Below are 10,939 nucleotides of genomic sequence, written 5' to 3'. Positions count from 1 at the left end.
TTCCTCAGACACTACTCAGGATAAACACGCACATTTCAGGGCTCACTGAATCTATGGCTTGTGTGAATGGAAAGTCTTGAGTGCTTGTTTTTATGGGACCTTTGTCTAACGGTCAGAGTGTCCCTATCGGTATTGTCACTATTTACTTTGAAGCTCCTGGAAGGCAGGCACCATCTCTCTGACTCATTCTCCCCTCTATTTTTAGAAACAAATGTCCTGACGACCAGCAGAGTGATGCTGAATTTTAATAGGCAGAGGGTACAAAATGAACAAAGACTGGATGGGCTGGGTGTTCTCTCTGTTGTCCGGTTGGGACAACTTGGCTCTCATCATGCCATGGCTTGAAATCAATTTCTGGTTAGGAAAGAGACAGATCTTATAATGGAAAACACACTGGACAGGAACCCGGAGTTCTGGTTTACCACCATTGGGACTGTCACGGAGCCTGTCTGGGAATTGTTTCCTTACCTATCAAGCAAGGGCACTTAGACAAGAGGGTGACTAGGGCTGCTTCAGTTACAATGATGGTGATTCTGACAGTGGTCCACTTATGGCACACAAGTCCAGCTTTGCCCCTTTTGATCTCGGGTAGGGGACTTCTCCTCTCTGAGCCTCACTTTTATCATCTACAATCTGGGAGTAATAGTTTTTCCTTCATAAATCTGCTTTGAGAATTCAAATGAGACAAACTATTCAAAGTGTTTAGGTTATGGTAAGCACTTAATTTATTAATTAAACAGATGGCCATTGAGAACTGCTTACAGGGGCATGTGATAGAATGGAGTGGTTATGATCTTGTCTTTGGAGTTAGATAACCCTTGAGTTTATATACTGGTTTTGGGGCATCTGGGTGACTCAGTCAGTTAAGCATCTGCCTTCAGCTCAGGTCACGATCTCAGGGTCCTGGGATCAAGCTTTGCATTAGGGACCCTGCTCAGTGGGGATCCTTCTTCTCCCTCTCCTTTGGCCCCTTCCCCCTGCTCATGCTCTCTCTCTCTCTCTCTCAAATAAATAGATAAAATGCTTTTGAAAAAATAATTACTGGTTTCATCATTTACTAACTATGTGATCTTGGGCAAATGACATCCTTTCTGAATTTCCGTGTTCTCTAGAATGACGGTAAGAGATGAGAACCTGGTCCCTTATTGTGATTGTCATTGTGATGACTCAGTAAGATGTAGTATATAAAATGTTTATCATGGTGCCTAGTGTATGATATATGCTCATTAGATAAAAGTGTTTTTAAAATTATTATGACAAATAATTACTCTTCCTTAGGAATTAACCTGCGTATCAGCTGGGTTGGTATGCAGAAGGAACATGTAGAGGAATCTTGGGAGATGTTTAGAGAAGATGGGCTGTGATCATATGTGGTGGTTCTTGAATGCCCAGATGAGGATTTCCACTGGCAATGATAAGCCACTGAAGAACTTCAGGCTTTCGAAAAGATAATTTCAGCTGAAGAGAAGACACACTGGGAATGGGGAGACATCATTCATTAACTCATTCATTTAGTCAGTCAGTCAATCATCTGACAATCATGGAGTCCCTACATGCCAGGCACTCATCAGTGAGGATGCTGAGAAAGACACATCCTTAAATATCACTTAAAGTATAACAAGTGCCAGAAGAGAGAAGCATCTCACTCAGATTTTTTGAGGGATCCAAACATTCTTCCAGAAGGAAGTGATATTTAAATGGAGACCCAAGGTATAAGGAGAGGAAGAGCATTCTAAGCAGAAGTCTCAAGTGCCAGGGACGCCTAGGCCGGAGAGGGCAAGGTGAGTGGAGAACTAGAAAGATGTTCAATCTTTAAGACAAAAGGTGAAGAGAAGCAGAACTAGGGTAATGAACACAGAGACAGAGAAGAGAGGTGGATGCATGTATCATGTGGTGATCCAAGCTATAGAATCTGATGACAGCTGGGCATGGGGGAGACTAAGAGGAGTCAGTGTTGACTCTCATGTGATACCTCTTATTGTGCTGGTGAGCCCTCGCTTCAGTTTCCCTTTTGCTTCTTTAGGGTGTGTGCTGGATTTTGCTGTGTTGACTTTGCTTAGTTGGGAGTGACAGATGGTTCCCTCTTGGGAACCATGAGCTGTGCAAAAGAGGAACCTATACAAGATTTGGAAGGTGGAAGTGAAGCAGTAGCCATTATTCCATTATTGCTGGGACAGAGGTACCTGGTCAGGTTGAGCTCATATAGCTCTTCCTCTCGATGACCAGCAGCTGGGCCCACTGTGTCAGCTTCGCAGCCCCAGACGCCGTACCTCTGAGACATCATAGCTTCCCAGAGATCTCTTCCTGCACTGCCCCGCTGTGAACCCACTTTGGTGGCTGCATGTTCTTGACTTTTCAGATTATCTGTGACTCTGTTTTTGATCCTTCAAATATGCCTTTACTTAAATATCTCCCTTAGGACTTTTACTTCCCCAGCTTTTCCCATAATTGGGTAAGGTCTAATTTTTATAAAAACCTTCTTATTCTATAATACGGATAATGAATCTACTCCCAGTTGGACCCTGACTAATCCAGGCTCATAAAGTCCTAAGATAGATTTCACTTACTTTTGAGTATTTCTGATGTACTCAGGCAGCCAAAGATGGACAGATATTGGTGTTTCTTCCCTTTAAGTAGAGGTGTAGATCATAAACTCACTTAGTCTAGAACCACCACCACCACCAGCCACAAAATACATTTGTTTGAGACTCTGACTTTTCTTCCCTCCCTTAAGTCAGTGGACCAAAACAAGGAAGTGATAAGCCCGATAACTAAGCAATAACAGAAGAAAAAAGGAGAGGAGGATGTTCCAAGAAGGGGGCCGGGGATGCGCAAAGATCCAGAGGTCACACAACTCCTCTTTGTTTACCTTAGGCTTATTGTGGAAACTGAATGAGACCATGAGTATGAAGGCCCTCGGTAAATGGTTCGAAGATGTGCAGACACGAAATTAGCTTGGAAGGACCATTGATAAGAATGACTTTTTGTCTTCTGCTTTTTAGTAGTTTCTCTGAGGTTTTCAGTTCACCTCCGTGCTCTAGCCATCAGATGACTAGAATTTCAAAGGACATAATTATGAGTTGAGTGCCAGCAGGGCCTAGAGCATTTGGCTTGGAGAAAACCATTGTCTGCTTCCGAGCCACTAGGAAAAAGGAACGGAGAGTACCTATAGACCAGTTTGCTCTCCTTTCATGCCAGGACTTTTCTGGAATGAAAGTGTCCTGGCAACTTCTGAATTACTTCACATTTCCTGCCCTGGACTCTTTCAGTTTATTTTTCCTCCTTTGTCTCTAGAGCAAGTCAGGGAGAAACACAACTAAAGAATCTTGACTCCAACACTTGGATGACTGTGGACGAGTTATTTCAACTCTCTGCTTCTCAGTTTCTGCATCTGCAAAATGGGGATTAGGGTTGATTTTATGAGTTTTTTGTGAGGATTTTTTGTTTAAGATTGATGTATTTATTTTTAGAGAGAGCGTGAGTGCGGGGAGGAGCAGAGGGAGAGGGAGAGAGAAACTTCAGCAGATCCCTCACTGAGCTTGGAGCCGGACGTGGGACTTGATCTCAAAACCCTAGATCATGACCTGAACCAAAACCCAGAGTCAGTCGCTTAACTGACAGCATCACTCAGGGGCCCCTGTTGTGAGGATTAAGTGAGTTATATGTGTCTGGTCTTGGAAACAATGCATAGTACACCATGAGTGATCAGCAACTGTTGGCTGGTATTAATATAATAAAAATAATTTTTATTATTACTATGGAATCAAGAGGTCAATTGCAGCTTCCTTGGCATGTTGTGATATCTTCCATTCTCTTCATTTCCACCATTTTCTTCTTAGCAAAATCAAGTCACTTAGAAGATCAGTGATTCCTGACTACTGATAATATGGTTTTGGTAAAACGTAGGGCAAGTGAGCAGACCCTGGTATCGTTCATCTATTCAGAGCATAACTTGGAGGAGGGAAGGAACCAGTATTTAGCCTGGAATCTCCCCCAGCTACCACTCCATCTTTCTCCTTCCCTGTTGAGCCAGGGAACGTGTCTGTGTGTGTCTTCTCCACCTGCTCCCTCCTACTCGCCTGCTCCTTTGGCTCCTGCTCCCATCTTGCTGCAGAAACGACCTTCCCAAAGGTGACCGACAACTTCCTTATTTCGAACTCCAGTTAACATTTCCTTGCCTACTGTTGACTCCCACCGTCTGGAATCATTCTTATAGCGGGCTTCTAGGATACCTCCCTTCCTCTGTGGGCATTTTCCTTACCACCTTTCTGGCTACCCTTCCTTCTCCAGTCTTTTTCACTCTTTCCAGCCTTATTCTTTTGTCCCTCTCTTACACACTGGTGTTCTACAAGCTCTACCTTAGGCCTGCTTGTCATCTCAAGACACACACTCTCCCAAGGAAATCTCATCTGGTCCCAAGACTTAGTCCCCAGATATAGAGAATTCTAGTTCCGATCTGTCTGAATGTCAGATTCAATGTCCTCACTGGGTATTGCCACCTACACGTCATAAATGTTCTTCAAGCCCAGCTTGTCCTAAAGTGAACTCATTACCTGCCCGCCCCTCTTCTGTGCTCCCTGTTTCGATGACCAGCACCTCCCTTGGCAGATCGCTTGCCTACACTTGAAAATCACCCCAGCAATCCTGCTGCTGCTTCTCTCTCATCTCCCCATGTCCTCTTAATTTCTATACCTGTCAACTTCCAAAATATCCCTGGAGCCAGATATTTTTTTCTCCCTCCTTGTTGCTTCTGGTTCTGACCACCATGGTCTCTCCCTACTGATTGGTGGCTGTAGCCTCTTCACTGACCCCCACGCCTTCATTCTTGACTCTTTCAAATTATTCTCCACTGGGTTGCCAGAATTGCATTTTGTAAATGGAAAACTGACCCTGATGCTTTCCTACTTAAAACACTTCAATGATTTCCAACAGCTTTAAGGATAAGCTTGAAATATCTTTTTTTTTAAAAAAGATTTTATTTATTTATTTGACAGAGAGATCACAAGTAGGCAGAGAGGCAGGCAGAGAGAGAGAGGGGAGGAAGCAGGCTCCCCACCAAGCAGAGAGCCCGATTCAGGACTCGATCCCAGGACCCTGAGATCATGACCTCAGTTAAAGAGGCTTTAACCCACTGAGCCACCCAGGTGCCCCAAGCTTGAAATATCTTAACTGATCTTTCAAGGCCCTTTATCATAAGTAGCCTGCTTACCCTTCTGGCCTTATTTCTGCCTCCCTGCCAACCCCGGTCTCCTGTAGTATTACATATGCTCGCTCCACCGACGTTCCTGTTCTCCTATCTACACTAGGAACTAGCAACATTTAAACCTTTACCTTTTAAGATCGTATTTATTTAAATATTTTAGGGTTTTGTTTTGTTTTTGTTTTTAGAGAGAATGCATGTGAGTGGGGGGAAGATCAGAGGGAGAGGGAAAGTTCTCAGAATGTGTGCCCTTGTCTGGAAGCTCCTTCTTCAATAACTCCAGCTCCTTGTCGAGGTTGTGTGTAGAGGCTGCTTCTTCCATTCGTTATTCTTTATACTCAGGTCTGGCCTAGGTCCTCTCTGGTGGGGCCTTGGATGGGTCTTCTGAGAGCTCTGTCCCTTCCTTGTGATTTATTTCGAGTTTAGGCTTTGGAGTCAGGCCACCGGGATCTGAATTCCAGTTCCGCCACCTGTTGCTACTTTTTAACCCAGTGAACCTCAGTTTCCTTATCTGTAAAATGGGTCTAATAATAGAATCTATTTTACAGAATTGCTCGTTTCTTTCATGAAAATAGGGATTAAATGGCATTCAATTCACTATTTGTATAATTAATGGCTTAAAATCTATTTTTTAAAATTTGAATTTAAGCTGCAGAAGGCAAGGACTATGTCTACCACTGAATGCCCACTGCTATAGTGCAGGTAACAACTCAATAAAAAGACATTGAATAAATTACTAAATGTGATTTGGTATTTTGATTATTTTTTTAATTTAACATTATCTTATATTTCCCATGCAGTTAAGTATTTCTCTATTAATTTTTTTCTATTGGTTGATAAGTAGTCTATTGCATAAATGTTCCAGAAGTGATTTAACCATTTACTGTATTTTAATTCTTCATTATTTTAAATAATATTGTGAAAACATTCTGGTATATAATCTTATATATGTCTCTTAGATTATTTCCTTAAAGTCCTTTTCTAGAAGAGAAAAGCCAAGGCTCAGCCTTACTTATCCCTCCTGCCTTCCACACTAGCAGTACATGTTCTCCTATTTACACTAGGAACTAGCAACATTTAAACCTTTGTCTTTTAAGATTGTATTTATTTATTTATTTTAGGGTTTGTTTTGTTTTTGTTTTTAGAGAGAGTGCATGTGAGTGGGGGGAAGATCAGAGGGAGAGGGAAAGAAAGAGAATCTCAAGCAGACTGCACTCTGAGCATAGAGCCCCACTCAGGGCTCGATCTCACAACCATGAAATAATGACCTTAGCCAAAATCAAGAGTTGGACACCCAACCCACTGAGCCACCCAGGTGCCCCTAAACCTCTGTCTTTTGAAAACTTAGTTTATTTTTTATCATGATAAGTATACTCTTTAATCCTATTTCACCCATCCCCCACCCACTTCTTCTCTGGTAACCATCAGTTTTTTCTCTATAGTTAAGAGTGTATTTCTTGGTTTGTCTCTCTCTCTTTTTTTCTTTTGCTCATTTGTTTTGTTTTTTAAATTCCACATATAAGTGAGATCATATGGCATTTGTGTTTTTCTGACTGACTTATTTTACTTAGCATTATACTCTCTGCTTTTATCATGTTGTTGCAAATGGCAAGATTTCACTCATTTTTGTGGCTGAATAATATTCCATTGTATATATGCTACATCTTCTTTATTCATTCACCCCTCTATGGACACTTAAATTGTTTCCATATCATGGCTATCATAAATAATGCTGCAATTAACATACAAGTGTATTGTATTCCTTTGAATTAGTGTGTTTTTGTACTTTTTGGGTAACTACCCAGTAGTGTGATTACTGAATCATAGGGTAGTTCTATTTTTAATTTTTTTGAGTGGGCTCTAAGTGTGGAGCCCAATATAGGGCTTGAACACATGACCTTGAAATCAACACCTGAGCTGACATTGAGTCAGAGGCTTAATCAACTGAGCCACTCAGAACCCCTCTCCTCTGCCCATATTTTATTGGATTATTTGTTTCTGGGGGGTGTTGAGTTGTATCAGTTCTTTTTATATTTTGGATACTAATCCTCTATCAGATGTCTCATTTGCAAATACTTTCTCCCATTCAGCTGGTTGTCTTTAAGTTTTGTTGATTGTTTCCTTAGTTGTGCAGAAGCTTTTTATTTTGATGTAGTCCCAATAGTTTATTTTTGCTTTTGTTTCCCTTGTCCCAGGAGACCTCTCTAGAAAAATGTTACTATGGCCGATGTCAGAGGAATTACTGCTTGTATTCTCTTCAAGGATTTTTATAGTTTCTGGTCTCACATTTATGTCTTTAGTCCATTTTGAGTTTATTTTTGAATAGGGTGAAAGAAAGTGGTCTAGTTTCATTCTATCATATGTGGCTGTCTTAAGGAAGAAAAGATAAAACTTTTTGAAAAAAATATATTTGTTATATATTATGGGTAATTGAGGGTGAAAAATAATGAAAAGGGAAGAGGGAAAAGGGAGAGAGTGAGAGAAAGAAGGAAAACTAGAAAAAGAAAGAGACAAAGAGAAGGGAATGAGAAGATGAGAAGAGACCAGAAATCACATTTTAGGAAAGGGACAAGAACTAGAGAATTAGAAAGGAAAGAAACAGAAAAAAAAAAAAAATCCTACTCTAGCAAAACACACTGTTGGGGCCATTCCATATCCCTGTGGTTTACATTTTGTCTGGCAACCTTTCAGAGGTTTGAAGAAGCTACCGTGCTTCCATAACAGTAGTTTTGATTTTTCTTTTGCTTTTCTCCAGGGCAAATTTACCTAATTCTATCAGTTGTTCTTCTGAGGACATAGTCTCCATACCCCTCAACAGTCCAGTTCCCCCTTTTGGGCAGTGTTCCTTTTGTCAGCATCTCTATTAAACGTGGCCGTCAGAGTTGGACGGGGGATTCCTGAGTGTTCCTCCCGTGAGCCTGTGAACATGACATGCACAACACTGTCGCTTCCCGGGCTTGGCACAGGAAACTTCTCTTTACTCTCTTTTGCTTTCTGCCTGTCCCTCTCTCAGATATTTAGAGCAGTGATTCTAAAACATCTTGGTCTTAGATCTCTTTGCTCTCAAAAATATTGTTGAGGATTACAAATAGATTTTGTGTTTGTAGATGGTATCTACTGATATGTACCATATGAGAAATGAAAACAGTAGTTTTGAAAATCTTGACTTATTAATCATTCAAAAGTAAACCCATTACATGTTAACATAATTAACATATCTTTATGAAAGATTTTCAAAGTAAAAAAATAATATGGGGAAAATGGCATCGTGTTATATCTTCGCAGATCTTTTTAACTTCTGGCTTAATGGAAGATAACTTGATTCTCATCCAATTTTGCATTTAATTGCAGTGTTGCAATGTGTGTTTTGTTGAAAGATATAAATAAATCTTGGCCTTGCTCAGGGGCATAGTTGGAAAGTGGAGGAATATTTTAATGGTCTTTCAGATAATTGTGGATATTCTTTGACATTACGCTAAAACTTGACAAGTGGTAGTTTCTAAAAGCTTAGTTGCAGTGTAGAATCTAGAGGCCTATCAATGAAAATTTCATATTTTACTACATAGACTCCATTGGTCTAACTTACACTTTATTTAAGTGGATCTTGTACCCATGCCTGGTTTTGTAACTTTATGCATTGGTTGTCAGGGGAAATAGTAGTTCACTGAATTATGCTGATCTTCTAAACGTTGACACATTTCATTCTATCAAACCCCAAATAATCACATTCATTAGTATACCCATCAATCTTTAAGTATCAGGGAACTGACAAGCTCATGGGGGCAGATATAAATCTTTCAAAATTCACTTGAACCTTGAATATTATCATTGGCAACAAACATTTCTAGTGATTTTCCTTAGAATAGCAGTCTCACTTCATTTATTTTTTGAAAAAATGTCTACCAAATAGCCGCATCTGAATAACATAGCTTGTTGGTCAAGTCAGCCATTGTTTCAAGAGAAAATGTGTTTTCATGACAAAGGTGGCTTATTCCTATTGCAAACCCACAGCTGTCGGCGTGATTTTCCTTCAGACAACAATCATGCTGCGGGGCCCCATGGAAGTACTTGATGCCTGTCTGGACTTTGTCACACAGAACATTAGCAAGAAGTACACTCAAGGGTCTAGAGTTAATAGAATTAATGATGTTTACTGCTTAATAAAACACAGTGTTAAGTGAAAACTAACTTTCTTTCTTTCTTTCCAGTAGGTTCTGCATACGGTGAAGAGTGCCATGATGAATCACACAGTTGGGATCCACCATCTGGATCCATGCTGAGGCTCAGGCAATTGGACCCCCCCCAACCATGGATGTGAATGTGAAAAAGACAATGCAGTAGCTTGCAGCTAGTTTTGGCTTTATGGACCCCTTGAAAGGATCTTGAGGACTTCCACAGGTCTGTGGACACACCTTGAGAACACAACTTGAGAACCCTTTCCTAATGGACTACCAGTTCCATTTAGTTATGTTGAGTCTTACACTGATCCCATCAATGGTGGCTGGGCTGTCACCAACAGCTTGGGGGTTTTCAAGAATATAACACTAATGGTAACAGGAACTAACATATCTTAGGTGCTGCTTTATATGCTCTTCACACATTAAAGGACAGCAGTCCTTGAGGTACATTCTGCTTTATCCCACATTCAGATGAGGAAACAGAGGATCAGAGAGGTAAGTTCACTTGCTGAAGAACACACAGCAGGGAAGTGGGAGAGCCAACATGAAACTCCCGTCAGTCTGACTCCAGAGCCCATGCTCTGAACCGCTTTGTTATTGCTGGAGCGGTTAACAGGATGGGCAAAGTGAAGAAACAACACGTCAGAGGGGCAGGAGGTCAGAGTAGTGACTGTGAATCTTGGACCCAAGAGTTTAAGTAGCGATTCAAAGGTTTCCTCCAAATCTATTTTCCCATCTGATTCTCACAAAGGCCCTCTGAGTTGGCTGGTGAGAGTTCTTATTTCCATTCTATAGGTGAGGAAGCTGACTCTTTCTAGAGGAGAACGATCCCTTTGTAGCCCCAGAGCCATATAACTGGGCGAGCTCCACCTACTCACCCAATGCCAAGGACCCAAGGCCCTTTTTGGCAGCTTTTCCCCTTTGGGGTGTCCTGTGCTGTCACATGCCTTGAAGGGAACTTGGCAGAACAGGCAGTGGTGCCTTTGCTTCTAGAGAGAGAGAGAGGAAGGGCGGGCCCATTGGCCCTGGTGCCATAAGGGAAAGTGAGCTGAGGTCCAGGCACCGGTCTGACTGACCAGCAGTGAGAGCGCGCCCTCCTCACCTTGGGGTCTGTGACAGAGACTCGAATGTGTTCCCCATTTGGGGGTGGGGGCTATGCAATTTACACGAAACCAGAAACAGTTTATCTGCCAACCGCAGAGGCGGCCCGGAAGGGTGGGGGGAGAAAACAGGCTGGAAATATACACTGACGTTTTGGAGGCCTCTGACAAGGAGGTTCGAAGATACAGAGAGAAAGTTGCCCAAATGTAGCCCAGATCTCCCTGTCTGTAGGAGAAACTGAGTCCCACAGAGAAGAAGGAACTTGCCAAAAGTCACATAGTCCGTGAAAAAGCCATGCTGCGGCCCCTCCCCCCCACCAGCCCTCTGGTGATTTGCACCACTCTCTGAAAAGAGACCCGTATTGAGAGAAATAAAAGCGAGGGCCTCCCTGGTGCCTTCCTCACCTGTCTCGGAGCAAACAGAGGTGACAGTGGTAGCCAAGGGTGCTTTGCAAGGAGAA

The sequence above is a fragment of the Lontra canadensis genome, unplaced genomic scaffold (genome assembly GCF_010015895.1).
Source record: "Lontra canadensis isolate GAN:19392208 unplaced genomic scaffold, GSC_riverotter_1.0 scaffold5, whole genome shotgun sequence".
Classification (NCBI taxonomy): Eukaryota; Metazoa; Chordata; class Mammalia; order Carnivora; family Mustelidae; genus Lontra; species Lontra canadensis.
This window is presented reverse-complemented; position numbering follows the sequence as displayed.